General features: G+C 38.5%; 1 long non-coding RNA gene across 1 annotated transcript in view; it reads left to right on the plus strand.

Annotated features, from left to right (window-relative positions):
• Positions 1-23,424, plus strand: part of LOC308635240 — a 90,714-nt gene extending 67,290 nt beyond the window's left edge. Inside the window, exon 3 of the long non-coding RNA XR_014019169.1 lies at positions 23,314-23,424. This is a non-coding gene — a long non-coding RNA (uncharacterized lncRNA). The remainder of the gene's footprint in view (positions 1-23,313) is intronic.
• Positions 23,425-23,746: the final 322 nt, after the last annotated feature.

Raw genomic sequence — 23,746 nt, forward strand, 5'->3', positions numbered from 1 at the left:
AACATAGCTAGGATTTCTGCAGAGTCAAGTGGCTATTAGCAGAAATGATTTACCTGTTACTTTCTTCTACTGCAAAAAACATCCTGATTATGATGCCCTGTGATTTTCCGGATTAAGTAATTTTGAATGATTATGTTCACTAACCGCTCCTTAACTATCATTACAGGCAAAAGACATAGGGAGGTTGATTGGTATGGAACATAACATAGCAGAGATTAGTCTCCTTCTGACTTTTTTTCTGAAAGTACACAGCTCTGAAATAAGTTTGGAGGCCTGGTTATGTCAAAGGGGACGTTGGGTAACCATTCATCCAAATGAAACAGAGAGTTCATCCAAATTGCTTTCCAACTATGATATTTCTTAGACAGATAACTTGAGATTTATGAGTTCCAAAGGGGGAAAGTCCAGCTCTCTATTGAAAAGATCTTTCAGTTATGTGAAAATGATTATAAACAGCCAACTTCAACCAATGATAATATTTTTGGAATGTTCCTGAAGAATCTAGGTTATTCTCTTTGAAATATGTAAACACTGGTGAGAAAAACATTTCTCGAACTATTATATTTAGATAACTCAGCCTTGGCTAAACATTTTGGATTCTGCTTCTGATTTACTTTCACTCTTTTACTCACTCAGAATGCATGAATAAGATGCTTCAAAGTCCTCTACAAAATTCCCATAGTTTCCAGTGTAAAGAATCAAGAAAGGATAATGGAAAGATTAAAAGAATTTGGAAACAGGAATTTTGAAGTTTTCTCTTGGCTCAGAGTTTGGCAGTCATTTAATATGAATATCTCACCTGTAAATAATAATAAACATTGCTCTATTATTTTGTCTAATAAGATCAATATGAACAAATAGTCAAATTTATATGGAAAGGCTTTGTAAATTGACTGGAGCCATACAAACGGTGGCTGTACAACTATAGCTATTATTTAGTGACAATAACTTAGTAACTAAACACTTATTATCTTTCTGCCATTCTCTGTTATTTTTTAGGAGTCCAGAGAGACAGTTTGGTTTTGTCTCTTCTATTGATGTCTGCTGTTGCCTTTATTATTTTCTTCCTTCTGCTTGCTTTGGGTAATTTAATTTTTCTCTAGATCCTTAGGGTAGACAGGTAACTGGTGGTAACTCTTTTAATATAAGCATTCAATGCCGTAAGTTCCTTTCATCACTGCTTGACTTACATCCCACTAATTTTCATATATAGTGTTTTCATTTTTATCCAATAATATTTCCTAATTACCCATGTGATTTTCTTATTTAAAAGTGTGTTTAATTTTCAAATATTGGGAAATTTCCCAGCTATCTTTCTATTATTGATTTCTAGTTTAATTTCATTGTGGTTACAAGACAACCCTTGCATTACTTTGTTATTTTAAAGTGTGATATACAGATATGTATATCTATTTTTCTGTCTATAGATATAGATATGGCTGAGAACATGGTTTCTTGAAGAATATTTAATGTATACTTGAAATGGATGTGTATTCTGTTGCAGGGTGGAGTTTTCAATGCCAATTGATCAAGTGGTGTATAATATTATTTAGATTTTCTATATCCATACTAAATTCCTGTGTACTTGTTTTATCAATAGGTGAATGTTGAATTCTCCAATGTCAATGTTATATTGTTGATTTTGCCTCATGAATTTTGAAACTTGTGTTAGGTGCATATATGTTTAGCATTGTTAAGTCTTCTTGATGGATTATAATACCATTATGTGAAATCATTTTTCATATCTTTTAATATCCTTTATTTTTTCACATGTAACATTGTTCTTCATATCTTGTAATGGTCCTTATTTTGAAATCTACCTTTTCTGATTCAGTTTTCTTTTGATTAGTGGTTATTTTGAAATATCTTTTTATTCTTTTACTTTTAATGGATCTTAGTCTTTATATATGTGGATTTCATAGAATTAAGTCTTGCTATTTTTCTAATTTGACAGCATCCACCTTTTAAGGGTAATAGACCCCATTGTTTTTAATGTAATAATTAACGTGGTTGAATTAAATCTACATTTTTGCTACTTGTTTTCTATTTATCATTTGTTTATCTTTCTTATTTTTGCCTTTTCTGTGTTAGCATTCATATATCAGAGAGAACATTTGGTTTTTTAGGATTGGCTTATTTTACTTAGCATGATAGTCTCCATTTCCATCCATTTACTGGAAAATGCCATAATTTCATTCTTCTTTATGGCTGAATAATGTTCCATTGAATATATATATACCACATTTTCTTTATCCACTCATCTGTTGAAGAGCACCTAGGTTGGTTCCATAGCTTAGCTGTTGTGAATTGAGCTGCTATAAATGTCGATATGGCAGTCACTATAGTATGCTGATTTTAAGTCCTTTGGGTGTATGTCAAGGAGTGAGGTAACTGGATCAAATGATGATTCCATTCCAAGTGTTCTGAGGAATCTCCATACTGCTTTCCAGAGTTGTTGTACTAATTTTTCAGTCCCACCAGCAATATATGATTGTGCCTTTTTTCTCACATTCTCGCCAACACTTATTGTTACTTGTATATAAAAAATACATCTTATCATACCATACCACTTCCTGAATGGTATAAGAACTATACAATACTGTACTTTTATCTTTCTATTTTTGTTATTTTTGTCATATATTTGACTCTATAGGATATAAACTTAACAATATATTGTTATTATTTTGCATTAGACAATTTGCACTTAAAAATACTGAAAATAAGAAAACTACTTTATACAGATTCTGATTTTACTGATTTCATTGCTCTTCATTTTCACAAATTTGTGTGAATTCAAATTTTCATCTATTATCATCTTCCTTCTTTTGAAAAATTTCTTTTAACTTTGCCTTTATTTATAAAATATATTTTTACTGGCTGTAGAGATTTAAGTGATCTTTTTCCCCCCAGCACTTTATAAATGTCATTCTCTTCTGTGTTGTATGATCTCTAATGAGAAATTTATAGCAATTTCTCTCTCTTCATCCATGTCATCCACTTATTTTACTAGATTATTTAATATATTATTCCTAGTTATTTAGGGATACTCAACCAATAAAATTATGCAAATATTTTAAAATCTGAAAATCTCCAAAATCTGGCCTTAAACATTTTGGATAAGTGGTACTCAATTTGTAGTGCTAAAACCCAGATCATCTCTGGGTGTATTCTACTGATTACTGTATCACTTGGTAGCAATTTATTTTCTCATTGTCTGTCTCCTTATTTACCATTGCCATCTAGACATTATCTATGAAGAATAGTGGAATCTGAGGTAAATAGCCCTGAAATGGACGTGGCTCTTCTTATTTTCAAGCATGTGGGCTTGTAGTTATCCTTGTCAGTCTATATGCTGAGCTTATGTTTTGTTGTCACTGTAGGCACCTTTTGTAAACCATGGACTTCAAACTCCTTCAGTGGCAAACTGTTGCTACCTTGCACTTGATATGAGGTCTAGGATGCTGAGGGTTGACTCAAATATTTATGCCTCATCATTAGCTTTTAGCAGCTGCTGTACCTTTCTCTCATAGATGAAATTCTGTTCATCCTCCTTTCCTGACCCCTCAGATAGAGTCTGCTCTTGCTTGTTGTTTGGAACAAGGCTTATGGTGTTAGTAGGTGAGGATCTTTGTTCTCCTGGCCCATCTTTAGTCTTAGATGGGCCCTGTTTCCTCTGGCCTCAGTGGGTAGCATTTTTTCTATATTTTTCTCACACATTCCAATGAGCTTGGCTCTCATTTTGGCTAAACTCTGACTTGCATCTGTGGGGGCTCTTGTCTGGTCAGATTTTTCTGTTCTGCCTTCAGCGATAACAGGATATTATTGATTTGTATTAGTGCAAAATCTTGGGTCCAAGTTTCTCATCTTCCCAGAGGCTTTCTTATCCAGTAGCAGGTGAGCTTACTCTCCTCTGGAACAGCAGAAATCTTTGCCAGGGATCTGAAAATGGGAAGTTTTCCTACCTTTCTCCCAGCAGCTTTGGACTTTTGCTTGACAGGGAAGAAGAGTCTGGTGAGTAGGCAGGACCTTGTGCTAGTGCCACCGCAGCAGCAGATGTTCACAATCAGACATCACGACCATCAAAGGGGACTCCCTAGAGTTTCCTGTCCTGCCCATAGTCTTTCTCAACAGTCCTTATTAAGGGTTCATAAAAAAGAACTGGTGAGTGGGTACAGATCATGCTTGTGTACTGGGGTCCAGGAATTCTCTATTATGTCCCATTAGCCATTAAGAATTTGTTAATATATTAGCTTTTTTCTTTTAACCCACTTTTTTATGGCAGCTGCCTATTAATTCTGTGATCTTCGCAAGAGGAAGGGGTCTGTGTGTTCCGTCTCTCCTGGTGTTTACTTCACGTGTTGCCTTGTGCTCTCAGATCTCTGATGGGCTCAAGAAAAGTTATGACTGTACAGATTTTTTTTCTCATTATTAGGGTAAAATGAACATTGTCTTGTGGCTTTCTGTATTCTAAGTGGAAATCAAAGAGAACTTAGTCAAGAAACTACTTGTAAGTACATACGTAGAATATATTCAAACCTTTAGGGGTTAATGCCACACCCTGGGGCCAGTCGTAGTAGAGAGCTTTTACTACTCTCTTATGGATTGAATTGTGTCCCTCAAAAGATATGTTGGAGCTGTCGTCTCCATTTCCTGTGAATGCCATCTTCTTTGAGGATCTTTACAGATGGGATTGAGTTAGGATGGGTCCTCATTCAATATGGAGGCATCCTTATAAGAAGAGGAGAAGAGACACAGATGGAGATACAGGGGAAACACCATGTGAGGACCAGGGAGAGAGTGCAGTGATGCTTCTCAAGCCAAGGAATGCTAAGAATGATCAGCAACCACCAGAAGCTAGGAAAGAGCAAGGAGGGACCATCCTTTAGGCCTTTCAGAAAGATTATGGCTCTAATCTTCTTGTCTTTAGAACTATGAGACAAATATCTGTTATTTTAAGCAGGGCACTTTTTATGACAGTCTTTGAAAACTAGGTATACACCTTTGGCCTGGAGGAGTAAAATGAGGGAAAGGGAAAGAGCTGTGTGGAGCTGAGATCTTGGGATGACACTGATATGGGAGGAAAGAAGCACCTGGCCTCTCTATCTTCTGTCTTCCATCCTCTTACTGGGACTCCCCTTAGACTAAGCCCAACTGGACACCAGAGGGCAAGAAGTCAATTGGGGGCAGTCCACATAAACCAACATCCTGGGGCACAGAGCAGAGTGAGGAAAGCTATATGGAAGATATGAGAAGCCAAAGGAAGATGGCCAGTCTAGCAGGATTTTGTATAGCAGATAATACAGCTCTCTAAATTTGTTTCCGGTAGGTCTCATGGGGTCATTAGAGATATCGCAAAGTTATGAGACCTGTCTCAGCTCTTCGCTGACTCACTGTGACCTTGGATACTCCACCTGACTTTTCTGCTACTTGTTATTTCCTCATCTGTAGCGGGGGTTAGATGAGATGGCCTCTGTGTTCTCTTCTTGGCCTCGTATTGAACATACAGGACTGAGTAATCTTACATCAGACAGAGAGAGGTCTACAATAAATTTTCATAGGTTCAGAACTTGAAATTTTATGATGTTGATCCAGGGTCAGTGAAAAAATCTATTGTTGGTGGTGATAATTATACCTTTACAACTCTGTGAAACTTTTACTACTTAGCACTTAAAAGGAAGGAGGGAGGAAGAGGAGACAATATTTTTGGATTATATGTATTCTTTAGTCACTAGGAAACCAAAAGTTTGTTTATGGATTTTCTTTTGAAGTCACAGGTGTTCCCCTACATGGGCTACAGAACTTTTGGTATAGAGATGTATCATGGCTCTGACCTCAGGGATCCAGATGCAGGAGTTAGCATTGGGCAAAGGCAAACAGTATTGTTTGCATGTACAGTATTATTACATATCAAGCAAACCAAATGAAATCAGTTAGGCTTCCTAGTGTCTGCTAGGTGAGATATTTACCTTTACATGAGGTCCAACTCAATTCATACCTCATTCATTTCTCTCATCACACAAATCTACTGTTATAATTTTCCTTCTGCCCTCAAAATATTTTCAGCTATTCATTCATTATAGATGACCTTCTGACCTCCATTTATTTCTTGAGGCAGAAGGATTTCCATTATAATGACACGGGAAAGTACACTTAGGGACAAACAGAAGGATCAAATTCATGACAGACCCACACTCACAGGAATATACAACTATGTTCTTTTTGCATCTTGTAACAAGATTGTGCTATGTGATTGTAAACTGGTGACTGGGTACATCATCAGACACCTTGAAGGGAGCAGTAGGGCAAGTGTTGTTGGCATTGACACAGGGGAGGTAGAGAGTGAGATCAAGGATGGAAACAAAAGAGAGCAATGGTAGGTGGTACGACTTTATGTAAGCTCACTTTCCTTGAGCTAGCCCACCTCTTAGGATCTTATCAAAGGTTCATCTAGCTTCAAGTAGGAAACTATAAACCCAGAAAGTGTGAGTCAATGACAGAAGAAGGTGGCATTGAGGCAGAGAGAAGCGTAAGATTCAGAGAGACTAGCTGGCAACAGCAGGGAGATATTATGTCCATGAATTTTGTGTTTCCGCTAGATATTCATGTATTTGGAACATCCCAGTCAGGAAGGAACTCCCACGTAATCTGAAATCCATAAATCAAGAGGTCTGTGGATAGAACTCCAATATATTTGCTTCTTTTGCAATCCTATGTATTTTGAAAACATTATTCTACCAAAGAGATTTATAGTCCAGAAAAGGTTGAGAATCCCTGAATTAGGAAAATAATAAAAGAGCCACCCAGATGACTGGTGTCAGTGCTGTTCTAGGTCCCAGTGCCAGTAGGTGAACGGAGGCCTGAATCAGCAAGCTGCTTACACTACACGGCAAGATCATCTTGTAGAAGAAGTAGCTGTGAGGAAGGAAAAAATTTTCCTCCACCCTCTTCTGTTCAGTGCTTAAGGCTTGTGAATTAGAGCGACAAAAGATAGATTAACAAGAGAAAGGGGTTTATTTGTATGCACAGGGAATCAACAAAAGAAGTAGCTGGCTCATTAAATGGTTAAAGTTAGAGGCTTACAAGTCTCACTTAGTAGGGGAAAGGTAAAGGGGAGAAAGGCTTAGCAGAGAGGGCGGGGGAAAAAGAGGGGGGAAAGGGAGGGAGGAAAAGGGAAGAAAAAAAAAAAGATCATCATGTAGGCAAAATAAGGAGCGGGTCAAGATTGAGGTAGACCAGGAAATGTCAGTACGTTGCATGTTGCATTGCCTGATACTTTCAATATGTGATCTGTGTGCAACATTGCATTTTTTAATACTTGAACTTAACATGATTTTCTGCTAAGACTAATTGCTCCAACTGGTAAAGCTTGATTCCTACTTCTTTTCTTACACCAAAATAAATTCCAGAAGGACCAAATGTTTAAATGAAATGATATAGATCTATAAATACACTGGAATAAAACTTTTATGAATTTATAAAATGATTATGGAATGGGTATGGCTTTTTAAAGCCCAATATAAGAATTTGAACCATAAAGAAGAGGATAAACAGATTTGACTATATAAAAATAAAGAAAATTCTACTTGGAAAAAATGCCATAAGGAAAGTCAAAAGACAGCCAGGAAAAAAAATTATGGCAACACTTTTAACAAAAGGATTCATTTTTCATCTTAACCCACAGAGCTCCTAAAAACAGAATAGAAAAATACTAAAAATTCAGAGAAAAATGGGCATGAGACATGAAGAGGGAGGCTACATAAAAAGAATGTGTCTGTTCTATAAAGAAGTGCAAAAAACCTCACACTCACTGGTAATGAAATAAATAAAGAATAAATGGGCAAATTAGCATTTATCTCCATTGGATTGGCAAAGTTTTAAGTCTGATAAATCCTTTGGTTGGCTAAGATATGTACAAAGAGATACCTTTCTACACTGTTGTTCCTGGGAGAACAAATTGGTACAAGTGTGTAAGATAAATTTAGCAGTATCTACAAAGATTTAAAATGCTCAATTTTTGACTCACCATTTCTACTTTTATGAATTTAGTTTGTAGTTAAATGTGCATAAATTTGCAAAGTTATGTGTACAGGCTGTTCCTTGATGCTTTCTAATAATAACAAAAGCAAACACACAGACACTATGAAGTAGCTTAGATATTCATCCAGAGGCAATGCCCATTCATTAAGGGACATAAATGGGGTACTTATATGTATTGACATAGAAAGCTAACATATATTAGGGAATAAGTTTCAATATAGTATGTATAGAATGATCATATTTGTGTTTAAAAAAAAAAGCCTTCAGAATATTACCAACACATGGACTGTGGCAACCCTAGTGGTACAGAGTGGTAGTTTGGAATGGGAGAGGGTGGAGAAGGTTGGAGATTTGTAGAGTCTCCCCAGTTACTCCACTGTATAGCCTTCTCTACAGTTTTAATTTTAAATTAAAATTTAAAAATATTTGAAAAACATTCGTGAATGATTTACATAAGGGATTATTTACCAAGATAAAATGAATACCCATCCCATATATTAGATATTCCTATTTGTATGACATTGAGACATTGGGGAGGGACATATAAGGTAAGATTGGTGGCTTCAGAAGTGCCCCTAGACCCCCTCACTGGTGTATGTATGTTTAACCCCCTTGCACTTTTGGAGAAGCAATAGGTGTTTATTGCTATTTAAGAGGAGGTTCTTGACGCCATTGAGACTTTTTTTGATAACATCTCATCTACTATTTATCTGATGTATCACATGGACATATCACTTCACCTTCTTGAGACTTCTAACACAGAGTCTAGCCCAGCAATGCATGTAAAACAGACAGCAAGGTAAATATGTACTATTTGGGTTAATTGTGTGGAAAACTGAAGAGAATTTGTTGTATGCTTTGTAATTTCCCAAGGTGCTTTTTACAACATTATTTTATTCATTTCTCAAACAGTCCAGTGAGTTAGGTTAAGAAGCTATTTGCCTTTCTTGTTTTACAGGTAATGCAACAAGGGGACTTAAGTATAAAGGTGATGACAGGGACGTGTTTGTGGTCTTTTGATCCTATTTTTGTACCCTCTGTACTACATCTTAAAGCCTGTAAGGTGATATTTGGGCAATTTTGTGTAATAAAAAACAAGCTTGCCTTTCATAGAGTGTTGGTGGGATGGTCTCCTCTGAGGCCTATTGCCAGTTTCCCCTCAGCTTTGTGCGTTGTGAGAAGCCAGACAAATGAACACCTTGAATAGAAAACAGCAGGGCATCTTGCGTTTTGTTTGTCTTTGCCATTCCGTGATTTTCCTGGGCAGAGGTTGTTTCCTTCTGGACTTGGACATGTAACATGACTGCGTCCATGTTGAGTGACAGTTTCTGTGTTCTTAGCAGTAGCATCTTGTTTCTCTGGCTTGAGGGCTATAAACTAGTTTGGTCACAAGGTCAGCATAAGAGAACTTTGGAATTAGCGTTCTGGAGATAGAATTGTAGCTGAAGGGGGGTCATATGGAAGTGGAAAAAATCTTGGTGGCTTTACTGATGGTGGTAATATTTATGTACTCAAAAAAGTACAAATTTTGGGATGTATCATGCTTTAATACAAATCTTTGAGACAGACCTACCTGCATCTTTCTGAGAAAAGCATCAATACAAAGCAAGAAAAAAAAAAAAAAAAACCAACCCCTATTTTCTGAGTGAAGGGAAAGAAGGGGAAAAAAAAATAAAGCTGAATGTGCTTCTCATTCCATCCAAGCACCCTTAAGCAGTTTTTGTTGAGCATCTGCAAGTTGACATAACGTTGATCTGTTCAATCTGGTTCTAAATTGTTCTGTTAAATACGAGACAACTTTTGTCACAGAAGCTGTCCCCCTTCCTTCAGAGTGATTGTCTATAATTAAGGAGGAAACCAGAAAATAATGATAGGGTTCTCTTCTGCCTTTCTAATGGCTTTCTTATTAAGCAAGTCTGAAAAAGCCACTGAGATGTTGATTTCCCACGTAACCAAAAGAAGTCAGCCATTATATAATTACTTCTTTTTAAAAACTACAAAAGGAAATGTGTCAGAGAGGCTTTCAATGGGCTAAAGACACCATGAAACACAAAGAGAAAAAATTCCTTTCCAAAAATCAAAAAAGCAGCGAATAAATGCATTATTTAAGAAATGCCTTTGCTAACTCCACTTAGGTGCCAGTGCATGCCATGGGGTGATTTTTGAGGTGACTCTGTCAGAGAGTATGAAAAAAAGTCAGTGGGGCTGTGGAGGTATAATGGTATTTGTGCATTTTAATAGTAAGAAGGGTTTTCACTTTCATTTTCCCTATGGAGGGGACTGAGATGTTCACAGGGTGAGACTTGATGCAGGTCCCTGGTGATCTTTATGGGAAAGTGGAATGCCCATGTTCCAAACGTCCCTTGACTACCAGGTTGTTGCTGTATGGGTACACAGAGATAATGATAAATAACTGGGAATATGGGTTCTTACCTCCCTTTACTGCCTCTTTCCTTTCCTTCTCCCTCCCCCTGTCAGAATAAAGAGAGAGACTGTATGATTACCCATTGAAGTTTCTTACTGAAAGGTCTCCACTATTAGCAAGAGAAAGATTTGTCTTGCAGATGTTTTCTTTCCCAAGAGGTCAAGAGACCTCTATAAGGATACTTTAGGTGAAGGCAATATACAGATTGAGTATCTGTTATGGTTTAGATATGAGGTGAACCCCAAAAGCTCATGTGTGAAGCAATGCAAGATTGTTTAGAGGTGAAATCATTAGGTTGCAAAAGCCTTAACCTAATCAGTACATTAATCTCCTGATAGAGATTAGCCGAGAGGTAACTGTAGGGAGGCAATGTATGACTGGAGGAGATGGGTCATTGGGGGCATGCCTTTGGAGTTTGTATTTTGTGCATGATGAGGGGACTGTTACTTTGTTCTTGGTGCCATGTCCTGAGTTAATTTCCTGTACCACATCCCTCTTCTGCAATGTCCTGCCACACCTCAGCCTCTGAGGAATGGAGTCCCCAGTCTATGGACTAAGACTTCTGAAACCATGAGCCCCAGGATAAACTTCTGCTCTCTAAAATTGTTCTTGTCAGGTCTTTTGGTCACAGCAACAATTAAAACAATATCCCTTATCCAAAATGCTTGGGATCAGAAGTCTTTCTGACCTCCACCCCCCCCCACCGGCATTTGAAATATTTACACATACATAATATCTTGGAGATGGGACCTAAGTCTAAATAAAATTTATTTATGCTTCATATATACCTTATCCATATAGCATGGAAATCATTTTAGACATTATTATTAGTGCACCTGCATTTTGACCAAGACCTGTCAAAAAGGCAGGTGTGGAATTTCCACTTGAGGTATCATGTTGATGCTACTCATAATGTTTTCAGGGTGAGAATATTTTGGATTTTGGATTTTCTTACTAGATATATTCAAAGTATATTATAAATGGCTGGGGAGTTATTTCTAGGTTCTGCTATAGTTTCTCCTCTGGTGATCTGGGTTCTACCTCTTCAAGTCTCCCTACCCCTAAGCCCATTATGGTGCTCTCAGGTTGGGCATGACTCCATTCTGAGAAAAGGGGAATTGATCAGTTAGTTGGTGATAATTCAATGTAACTTCACCCCCTTCTACAGTGAACTCTTTATATTTCTTATAGTCCATGGTAGGCTTTACTCATGTAAGAGCTTCTCCCTGGATTAATGAGCAAGGTAGAGGCAAGCTTGTAATAGTCCCCCAAAGTGACAGTGGAATGTCCTCCAAAGTGCCATGGGTTGAAGTCTTGGTCCCCAGCCTGTGGTGCTGTAGGGAGGTGGTTGAACTTGTAAGAGGTGGGGGCTCATGGAAGTAAGTTAAGTCACTGGGGGTATGTCATGCAGGGGATATTGGTACCCCAGTGCCTTCCTGTCTCTTTACTTCCTGGGTACCATGAAATGAACAGCTCCTCTATACTCCTTCCCTAATGTACTATGCCACCACAGGCCCAATGGCATAGGGGCCAACCTACCATGGGCTGATATTTCTGAAACTGTGAGCCAAAATAAACCCTTCTTCTTAGTTTGATTTGTCTTAAGTATTTGTTACAACAATGGAAACATGACTAACACAACATATGGCCAGAGATTTTTTTCTGAAACATCTGTTAGTATCTCTTTCCATACTGTAGTTGACTAGGAAACCTGGATTATGGATTCAAATCAATTTCAGTTTCACATCTGAATTTCTTTACCCATATATATAAGGTAGAAGAAATTAATTTTAAAAAATCTTAAATTTATTGGCATTAAAAGTAGTTTGCATGAATTATCTGTATGAATCATGCACTAATAAGATATTAGAATCAGAATTAGAATTTTGGGGTCACTGGAGATCCTGTGGTTCAAATTCCTGTGCAGTGGTTATCTTCTCAGCAACATCCCTAAAAGGTGATCATCCAGCATTAATTTGAACATTCTTTGGACAAGGAGCACATTACCTCAAAAGTAAGTGTTTTAGTCAGTTTTTCATCACTGTGATCAAACAAACCTTGCAAGAACAGCATACAGGAGGAAAAATTTAGTTTGGCTTGTGGTTTCAGAGGTTCAGTACATGGTCAGTTGACTCCATAACCCTGGGCTTGGAGTGAAGCAGAACATGATGGCAGAATGGTATGATAGAGGAATGTCATATTATGACATGGAAATCAAGAAACTGAGAGATCTGCTCAGCAGGGACAAAATGCAGATGCCAAAGGCATGCCCCCAGTGACCTACTTCCTCTAGTCACACCCTGCCTACCTACAGTTATCACATAGTTAATCTATCAGTGGATTGACCCACTGATTAGGTTGTAACTCTTATAACTGAACCATTTCACCTCTGAACATCCTCGTGTTGTCTCACACATGAGCTTTTGGGAGACACCGCATAGTCAACCCATAACAGTGAGCTGTTTCAATTTTTTAACAACTCCATCAGATGACAAAATGTGCATGTTTTTTAGTATCAACTCATTGATCTAATTCTTGCTGCTGACTAGTGGTGACTCAGATATTTGTTCAAACATTAGTCTTGATGTTTTTGTGAAGATTTTTTTTTCAATGAGATTAACACTTAAATTAGTTGATTTTTAGTAAAGTGGATTATTCTTCCTAATGTGAGGGAGCCACACCCAATCAATTAAAGACTTCAAGAAAGCACAGGCCAAGATCCCTTGAGGAATAGGGAATTCTGCCTCCAGACTATCTTCAGACTCCAGCTGCAATATTAATTCTGCCCTGGGTCTCCTGGCTGCTGGTCTACCCTATAGATTTTAGATTTGCCAACCTCCACAATTATGTGAGTGATTTACTTAAAATTACCTATCTCTCTCTCTCTCTCTCTCTCTCACACACACACACACACACACACACACACACAAACTCTTTCTCTCTCTCTCTCTCTCTTATTTGTTCTCTCTGAAAAACCCTCAGTAATACATCCACAGGACAATATGTCAGGCCTTCAAAAATTCAAAGAGTCTTGATATAACCCATAGATTGTTTAATAGAGCCTTTAACTTACCTCTGGATTTAGGAGTAGAAAAGACAGAATGCCAAAAGATAAATGAGAACATTAAAAATGCCAATTGAAGACGTATTAGGACTGAGCTCTCCACCCTAGACTCCTCTAATGAGAGCTGTTACGAATAATAAGGACACACCAGGCCAGGCCAGACAATCGCTGCCAGTGGCCAGTGTTCTCTCTCTAACACTGGGAGAGCTTGTTGGGCTATCACAATATTTGCTTTCACGCTTGGGAGATAATTGGCACTTAGCTGTTACAGCAACAGCAGTAGGGGGAAAAAACAACACCCGGGAAAGAGGGTAGGTCTGGTTTTCATCTGTTAGATCCGGCACATGCCCATGTGAATGAAAAATAATAGCTACAGGATGGCTCAGTGCCTGGACATCTGTCGTCACCCTGTCTGGTAGCTGCTCTTTCTTCCTTAACCATGAATGGGATGTCTGAAGGGAATGGGAAAATCTTTGCCATGTGGAAACCAAGGACAGTGTCCCTGGGGGCACCAAAATTTTGCCTGCCTTCTGCTTCTTTGTGTAGGCGCTTACTGTTGGACACTTGTGCTGGGAATGGATCTGTGGCTGTTCCCACTCCTGCTTCGATGGCAGACTCCTCCAACTCCCTTTATATCCATGACTCCAATACTCTGAGAATATTACAGAAGAAAACAATTCAGATAAAAATCTTACAAGTCCACTGCTCAAGCACAATGGTTTTTTAGTTTTTAGGTTTTAGTTTTTAAGTTTTCACCCACCTGCCAACATATTTTAGTGTAATTATAATCAGTGTATGAATAGAATTTTATGCAGTATTTTTTTCACTTGAAATTATATGATACACATGTTACATTGTTTTTCTTCATGAGTGCTATTTTACTGCTGTGGTATTATTTCAGAGCGGATATACCACGGTTAAGTAAACCATCCTTTATTGTTAAATACTTACAATACTTGTTGCAGAAAACTGCAAGAAAATCTTTTTTATAGTTTTTTCCTCTTTTGAATGTCTTCCTTCAGAATTTCTAGAGAATGAGTCAAGAAGTTGAGTGTCTTTAAGTCTTATATTGCTGTATTATTTCCTAAAAGAGTTCATTGCTATAAATTTAAAAAAAATTATCTGTCAGATAATTGCCAGATTGAGTATTTATTATATTGAATATAAAGTGATTTTTTTATAGTGTAGTTGTCTTTTCATTTTAAAATTAACAAATGTAATCACTTTCCATATATTTTACTGATTACATTTCTTCTGCTTCTGTTATTTGTCTCATAAGTCTACTTGGGGTATTTTTACAAATTAATTTGAGTGAGTTCTTCACACAGTAGTCAGAACTGATAAAAATCTTTTCTAGTTTATTTTTATTTTTAGCTTTATGATTTCTGGATTTTTAAAAATTGCAATAGGTTTTCCAATTGTCTAATGAAGAAAAACCCTTTAATCCAATACTTTGTTAGCATATTCTTTATTTTTTTCTCTTTATCTGCAGCTTGAACTTAGTGGAATAGTGCCTAGTTTCTGAGAACATTTGATGTTCAAGTTAAGTTCTGGTTCAGAAGGTTCTGATTATCTTAAACACAATCAACCAAGAACAAAATGATTAAAAAATAAACTGACTCATTTTATTATTCAGAACGTGCAATCAATAATTAAGTTTCTGTATAGAAGTATGGTTTATTCCTACTTTCTTTTTAAAAAAATATTTAAAAAAATTTTTTTTAGTTGTATTTATTTTCGTGTGTTGCTGAGGATGGAACCCTGTGCCTCATACATGCTAGGCAAGCTCTCTACCACTGAGCCACAACCCCAGCCCCCCATTCCTTTTTTCTATTCAGGTCCTTATATGACTTTTGTAGCTTTCATATTCTCCATACGTGTTCTGTCCTCAAGGAGCAGCCTTTGAAAGCCGGGTTTCTGTCCTCAGTTTACCTGCAGTTGAGCTCTCTCCTCAGCCTGAGTAATTTCTACCTCTTGTACCACTCTGCCTGTATTGCCTGAGATGCCCTTTGCCCTAGTTACTGTTGGGTCAAGGCCTGTCACGAGCCCTGAAACAACCATTGGTTTAGGGCTTACATTCTGACCAAGTGTTAGTGGCTTTCCTCCTACGTGGCAGCTGTGAGGCTGGACAGAAACTTTGTTGCAACTTGGTGAGTTTCTATTTAGTCCTTCTGCACTTTTTTGGATTAAGGTCAAGCCCCTACTATTCACAGAAAAGGCTGTGGTTAATTTGCAAGTGGTCTCCAGAACGGAAAATTGAAAAAACACCCCCGTGTGGTGTGGTTGTTCTCCGTGGCATTTTAGTAAGTGGTTAGCCATTGATGGACAGTCTTGGCATTCTTTCATGACTCAGCTACCAGGCCCTCTTAGAACCTGACCAGAGAGGGGCTGAACGGAGAGGAAGGAAATGAGGCTTAGGCTGAGAGCAGGCTTACTGGATGTATCAATAGTTTGAGATGAAATGTCCAGAGATTGTAGTAAGTAGGAACCAGCTCTGGTTGGAGTTAGAACTGAATGTCTGATGGCTGAAGGTGAAAACTCTGGGTTTTCTGGTATAAAGGTTCATCTGTTATCAAGAAACAAGCAATAATAAATGTTGGTGAGGATGTGGGGAAAAAGGTACACCCTTACACTGCTGGTGGAACTGTAAATTGCTGCAACCATTCTGGAAAGCAGTATGGGGATTCCTTAGAAAACTTGAAATGGAACCACCATTAGACCTAGCTATCCCACTCCATGGTTTATACCCAAAGGACTTAAAATCACACACTACAGTGACATAGCCACATCAATGTTTATAGCAGCTCAATTCACAATAGCCAAATTATGGAACCAACCTAGATTGCCCTTCAACAGCTGAATGAATAAAGAAAATGTGGTATATATACACAATGGAATATTACTCAGCCTTAAAGAAGAATGAAATGATGGCATTTGCAGCTAAATGGATGGAGCTGGAGAATATCATGCTAAGCAAAATAAGCCAATCCCAAAGAACCAAAGGCCAAATGTTTTCTCTGATTTATGGATGCTAATTCACAACAAGGGGCGTGGCTAGGGAAAAATAGAGGTACTTTGTATTAGGCAGATGGGAAGGGAGATAAAGGGGGTAGGAAGGATAATGGAATGAATTGGACATTATTACCCTATGTACATATATGGTGACATGACCAGTGTGATTCTATATCATGTACAACCAGAAGAATGAGAAGTTATACTCCATTTATGTATGATGTGTCAAAATGCATTCTACTGTCATGTAGAACTAATCAGAACAACAAAAAAAGTACATCTGTGATGCGCTAGTTGCTGAGTGAGCGTTCCTGACTCGGGGAAGTAAGGAAGAGGAACACTTAGATGAAGGAAGACTGTAGGTACTGGAAGGCCAGGTGTGAGACTGTAAATTGGGGTCAAGGTAAGTGGTTTGGGTTTAGAAAGATTGTGACTTCTCTCGGGGAATTAGAAACCAGTAAGAAATCAGGAACTTGACTGATATGGAGAGTCAGAGTGGAAGCTCACTGGAGAGAGTAAGAGGCAAACTGATGCTCGTGGAGGCTCACCTGGGCCTCTGGATAGCAAAACTGGGATTATCTGCTTGGGGTGGACTGGCCTGAATGTTTATATTGCCCCCGAATTTGTGTGTTGGATCTTATTCCCTGTCCCCACCATGATGGTATTAAGAGGTATGGCTTTGAGGAAGTGATTAGATCAGGTGAGCTCTGTCCTCATAGTTGGGACTAATACCCCTATAAAAGAGTCTAAGGAAAACAATTTGTCCAATTTTTTGCCCTTTCCCTAAGTGAGGACAAAGTAGTCATCTTTTACCCTTCCACATGTAAGGACCCACAGAAAGTGCCGTTCATGAGAAACAGTTCTCACCAGACACTAATATTGCTGGTGTGTTTATCTTGAACTTTCAGCCTCCCCAAATGTGAGAAAACAAATTTCTGTTATTTATAAATTACCCAGATTAAAGATATTTTTGTTACAGCAGCAGGAATGAACTGCTTATCTGCCTGGGCTGCCTGCCTCGGCAACCTGCTCCGTTGAATTTTTTTTTTCTTTCTTTTTCTAAAGCAAAGACTCCAGCTCTGACAAGCGAGAGAGCACTTCAGCTCCAGGATTCCTCGAGGAAGCGAGGAGATGATTCCCCTCAGCCTGGATTACATGTCCCTTCTATGAATTCTCACAACAATCTGTGTACTTTGAACATGACTCATGCCACGTTTTCATCATCACCAACATCATCAACATCATCATCCAGTTTTCAAAATAATGTTTAACTATGTGCTGTTTCTGATATACGGGCAAAAAAGAAGGAAATAATGTAGCAATTCCCACATAACCTTCTATCCAGATTTAGTAAATGTTAACATTCTTTTTATTAGGCTTTTTAAAGAACAATGCATTCCAAAGTCCCACCTCTTCATCCCCTTCTCTATGTCTTTGGACAGCGGTAAGCACATAATGATTCACCCTTTTTCTGGAGGTGAAGTCCCTGGACTGTGTGTTCCTGGAGAGTGGCACTGCATCTTATTTATCTTGCAGTTTTTAGCTAATAGCAGGACCTGACACTAGCTAGGGATAAATAACTAATCAAATAATGAAAATATGAATGAATGTCAGGGACTGTTTTTATTTTAAAATAATAATAGTATTTATTCTTCTCCATACCTAATGGGGGCTCTGTAAATGTTGATGAGTTGAGGATTTTCTTATTTAAAAAAGGCTTAGTCTCTTACTGAGCATAATTTCTTCAGTTTTGTCATTTTCCTTTCTTCTTCATATGGACTAATAGCATGCATTGCCTCCAGCTCTTACAAAAGAACTAATGTTTTGGCATCTTTAAACTAGTAAATATGTAGAAATATGATCTACCTCAAGGTACTTAACAGATGCGTATAAAAGCCAACTTGATTTCTTTGGAATTAATTTCAGATGCAAAAGAGAGAGGAGGGAAAAGATGAATATGTGTGAAGGCTTGAGATACATTAAGGAAGAATTAAACTAATGTCATTAGAAACGATTTTCATTTAATCTGAATGGAAATATTTTAGATTACATTTCATATAAGCTTTGTCAGGAAATGCCAGTCCCAATGACTTGATACATGGATGTGGAAACCAAACACACACTCTCACACACACTTGTGTCTCTTCTTCAGTGTGCAGCTCCATGAAATGTCCTGGGGAACTGTTATGAACTGGGATGGATAGTGTGTAACTGTAATTTTCTCTCTTGTCATAGGAAGCTTCTCACAGTGAATTAAATAACCAATCACACAACATGCACGTTTTTCTGTGGGGCACTCGTTCCTCCATTTCTCCATAGCTACCTGTTTCCTTGGTGGAGTGATATTGATGTTTCCACACAGATCTGGAGCAGAAAGGATTGGTTTTATTCATTTTCCCCTTCTGAATGAGGGAAGCTTTTCAAAATGAACATACTGAACAGCAAATTACCATCCCATTAAGCGTTTAAAATTATAGGCAGCTGAGCCAAACATTCTACCCGGCCCCCCACCCCTTCCCTAGATACAGTCTATCAAGCCAGCTACAAATTCCAGATGATCAATTTGCTTGGCTGTGATGGCAATTTACAAAACCCTGTGTTTTGCTTCAAAACCATTGAGAAGCAATCTCGAATGATAGGCTATGCTGCAGACACTCTTTGGCAAGAAGTCTTCTGCTTGGGCTCTTGCTTTTTTCATGGTTTTGGTGTCCAGTAGTTCAGGGTACCAGAAAAGAACCTTCCACTGTCAGTAAGTGCTACACATGGAATGACAATGTTTGGTTCTCCTACTGCTTCTACTACCACCACTTTTGCCATTAAGTAAATGTCTTTCCATCTGAACTGCAATTGTTATGCAGCACCATTTGCACAATGAGTGACCATGAAGAGTAAAGATGTGTGGTCAAATTTATTTCCTCCATCCAAATTGGATTGGATTTACTCACTATCCCCGAATGCGCATTGCCCTGCCTGCCTTCTGCTCATGCTGTTTGGTCTGCTTGGATGTCTCTTCTCTGTTGCTTCCTTGAGGAATCTTATCAATGCCCTCAAGACCAGGACTACTTTGATTCAAGCTCCTGGAGCACTTGGTGCTATTCACAGGGTACAGAGCACAGAGCATGTGGCCTTGTTTGAGTGTATTAGGTTCTTCTGGGTCCGCATGGACTGTGAGCTTCCTGGGGTCCCACAATCTCTTGAATAGCGCAAAGTTCCCTAGGCAGTTTTCATTAGCTACTTGTTTTTGGAATAGGAATTTTTTGATACAAAGAAGAGACCATTCAGTTTTTAGTTTTAGGTGGACACAATATCTTTATTTTATTTTTATGTGATGCTGAGGATGCAACCTAGTGCCTCATGCATGCTAGGCGAGCACTTTATCACTGAGCTACAACCCTGGCCTGACAATTCAGTTTTGATTTCTGTGACTGAGATATTAGGAAATCTACCAGATTTATAGTTTGAGTCTTATCATTCTTAAAATGAGGAATATTTACAAGCCTAATGACAAAGTCTCATTGTTTGGAGATAAAACTGGTAGGGGGATCTAAAATCTTTGTTTCTGTATTCTGTTCTTTTAGCACAGAAGCATTCCAATTAATTTTATATTAGGCCAGGAAAAAGAAATTTTAATTAGATGTGGGGGACCTGCCTCCCTGACCACTGTTGACATGTAGTTAAATTCAATATCCTGTAAATTCTCTTGTCATCCAGCCTGACTGCACTTGCAGCAGGAGATCCATTCTGTCAGGCAAGGGAGGTCCTATTCCTGAGGCTCAGCAGAAGAGGCTGGACAGGGGAAACAGAATCCTTCACCCTGTAGAGAATAAATGTGATCTTGCTTGGGAGTTGACATTCAGGTTCCTAATACCTATTAAACTCACTATAATCTGGTAATCTTTGTCTGATTTTGCATTATCATAGTTGGTATAGTAACAATGTTTGACAAAACATGATGAGGACTTAATTCCTTTGGGAGTAGTGCTATAGTTTGGAGCTTAAGTGTCCCTCAAAGGACCATGTGGTAAAGATGGGGTTCTTAGCATCGTGTTCTTGGGAGATTATGAGGTCTTTAAGAAGTAAAGCCTAGTGGGAGGCCTCTAGGTCATTGGGGGCATGCTCTTAAAGGGGATACTGGGACCCCAGTCTCTTCTTTCTCTCTCTTTGTTCCTTGGACATAAGGTGGAGGTTTTGCTCTGCTCTGTGCTTGTATCATGATGTCCTGCCTTCCCACAGGAATTGAATGCAATGGAACCAACCAATTATGAACTGGCACCTCTGAAACTATTAGCCCAACTAAACGGTTTCTCTTTATAAGTCGATTATGTCAGATATTTATTATAGTGAAAGAAAGCTGACTAACACAGACAAAAAGGACTTCACATGGTTTTAAATTTAAAAGTCTTATGAGTTAACAGGAAAAGATAAGAAAAATACACATTCTGAATGAAAACAGAAAATGGGCACCCATAACCCCACATGGCTGTGATGCTCTAAACTTCTGGCTGTGCCAGGTAGTCACTGAAGTCAGTGGGATCTGGGTGCCTGGGATATCTACAAAGAACCTTCTCTATCTGGTCCTATGATGGTGTTAGACTCTGTGGATAGTCCTGGTTCTGAGAAAATCCAAGAGATCAAAACACAATAATCAGTTCTTGATTGATATTTTTGGTACTTATGGGAGGTGTCCAGGATTTGGGACTAGATGTAAGTGAAATGGATATTGGGGTCAGAAGGCATGCCGGGTGGGGACGTTGACCATGGTGGGTTTGTATTATCTCATAACTAGATCTTAAGGTAGTGGTGCTGGTAGGAGACATCTGAAAGGTTAGAGCAAAAGTCGTGATGTACGGCTCAAAGCAGGAATTCTAGGCTAGGAGCTTAAGAGGTAGAATCTGAGTCAACAGTGAAAGAGATCCTTTCTAAGTCTTGCTGAGGTTGGAAATTTTAGTAGGGTTTTGGAAGAAAGAAAAAACATCGTTTTTGAGAGAATGGGCTCATATGAAGCAAGGGGAAGTGGTGAGGTGATTTCTATCTCCTAACTGAAAAGTCTGGTTCAGGATTATATTCTGTCCTCCTGGGGAAATCTGAGACATCAGGACAACAGATGAGGGTATCACAGTCATGCTAAGCATTGGGCATTTACTTCTCTTTCCCGAAACACAGTCAGGATTATTTGTCTTCCTTGGCAGTTAGAAAGAGCTGGCAACTCTTTTGGCATGGCAGAGTCATGAGGGAGTCTTGATAGTCTGTTGCATTTGAGATTCTGAGATATTTTAATCAGTTTAGAATCAATTCGCCTTGGAAAAGGGGGATGCAAATTTGAAAAACATACCACTGTTGTTCTTTAATAGCTGATTATGCTGCAGGCAGGGAAATGGTTAGGCAGTGATAGTTAGAATGAATAATGACATTAAATGAAATACAAAACAAATCCATATAGGTTTTAATGGATTGCAAGTAAGAGACAGAGAGGGGCTGAAAATTTATCTGAATTTGATTAGGGGAATAAAACCTCGGACAGGGAAATGATGGATGGTATAAGTTGATTAACTTGAGCTCCATTGGAAGTAAGTGTCCTCTAAGAGAATGCACCATGGAATTTCAGAGCCAGAGGGAGCTGGGGCATAGTCCAGATGTTTATTTTTACAGAAGAGAAATGAGGCTTAAAGGAATAAACAACTTGACCAAGTTCTCACTACTTAATAGGGGACAGAGTTCCAACTTGAATCCAGATCTTCTGATGGTTGAAAAGTGTGACGCAATTTGATGAATCACCGTGCTTTAGCCGTTTGTCAAATATGCCTGCAACAAGGGCTCAAGAAATATGTGTCAGGCTATCTGAGTCAGTTTTCTTGTGCCATCTAAGTCCCTCTGTCACCTCGTCAGGCACTTAGGTATCCCAGTAGCATACCAACTAATACCATGTAATACTTGTATTCTTTACTCTCTTTAGGGCATAGGAAGGCTCTGAGCTGGGTGTTTGTTCACTTGGTTCTCAAATCTCTCAGTGTCTTGGTTGACTACTTTGATTTGGTTCCATGTGTATCTGCCTAACAGTCCACTCAGTGCATCAGAGTTCTGTCAGCTCAGAGAGACCATGAGGACAGCAGAGCTGTTTGTCTCCTCTATCACTCTCACTCAGGCGTAGGTTACCTCTCCACAGCCATAAGCCAGGGGATTTGCAGTGCTATTTCTTTCTGTGTCCTTTATGTTGTACACGGAATCAGTGTTAAATTCAGACTCTCCTTGAACTCTTCAGTCAGCATTATCCTTTCTTCTACTTCTCAGGCCACTGTCTCAGACCAGGAACTCATTGCTTTCCCAGAAACACTCTCTTGCATTGGAAAAAATAACTTTCTGTCATTGGTCTACACATTCAGCTTTTCTTATTAGGCCCAAATGTGGCCTATTAAGATCTTGATCTTTTGGATCAAGACTAAGATATTATCATACCCCTTTTCTTATCTTGTCACTTTTTATATTGTATTTCAATATCTTTAAGTATTCTATGGTTTGGATCTGGAATGTCCCCCAGAAGCTCATGTGTCCCCAATGTAGCAATTTCCAGAGGTGAGACTTTTAGGGAAAGATTGGATAGTCAGGGCTCTTAAACTTCACTATTTGATGGATTAATACTTTGAATGGACTACGGGGAGGTGATGGAAACTGCAGTCAGGTGTGGCATGGGTGGAGAAAGGAGGTTCCTGGGTTCATGCCCTCGGGGTCCATATCTTATCCCTGGCATCTTCTTTCTGTCTGTCTGTCTGTTTTCCAGCTGCTATCTGGTGAGCCGCTCTCATATACCATTTGCTTCTACAATGATGTTCTGCCTCACCTCGGGCCCAGAGCAACAGAGCCAGTCAACTGTGAACTGACGACTCTGAAATTGTGAGCCAAAATAAACCTTTCCTCCTCTAAGTTGTTTTTTTCAGGTATTTGTCACAGTGACAAAAAGCTGACTAACCCACAAAATCCCAGAGAGAAATGATCTATGGAAGCACATTGGTCATAAAGGGAGTAGAATGTAGTTTGTAATGTAAAAGCAGGCGAAAATCCAAAGTGAGTGGAATTTCTTTTCTAGTTTGGAAGATAATCATATGTTTTTTTCTGACATTTCTTTAGAAGGACCTCTAGGAAGATAGCTTTCTACTTATAGCACTTAATCATCTTTGTTTGGTTAAAAGTGACTTATTTAAAAAAGGTTCAAA

Source organism: Spermophilus citellus (genome assembly GCF_964194105.1).
Source record: "Spermophilus citellus genome assembly, chromosome: 16".
In the NCBI taxonomy this organism is placed as follows: Eukaryota; Metazoa; Chordata; class Mammalia; order Rodentia; family Sciuridae; genus Spermophilus; species Spermophilus citellus.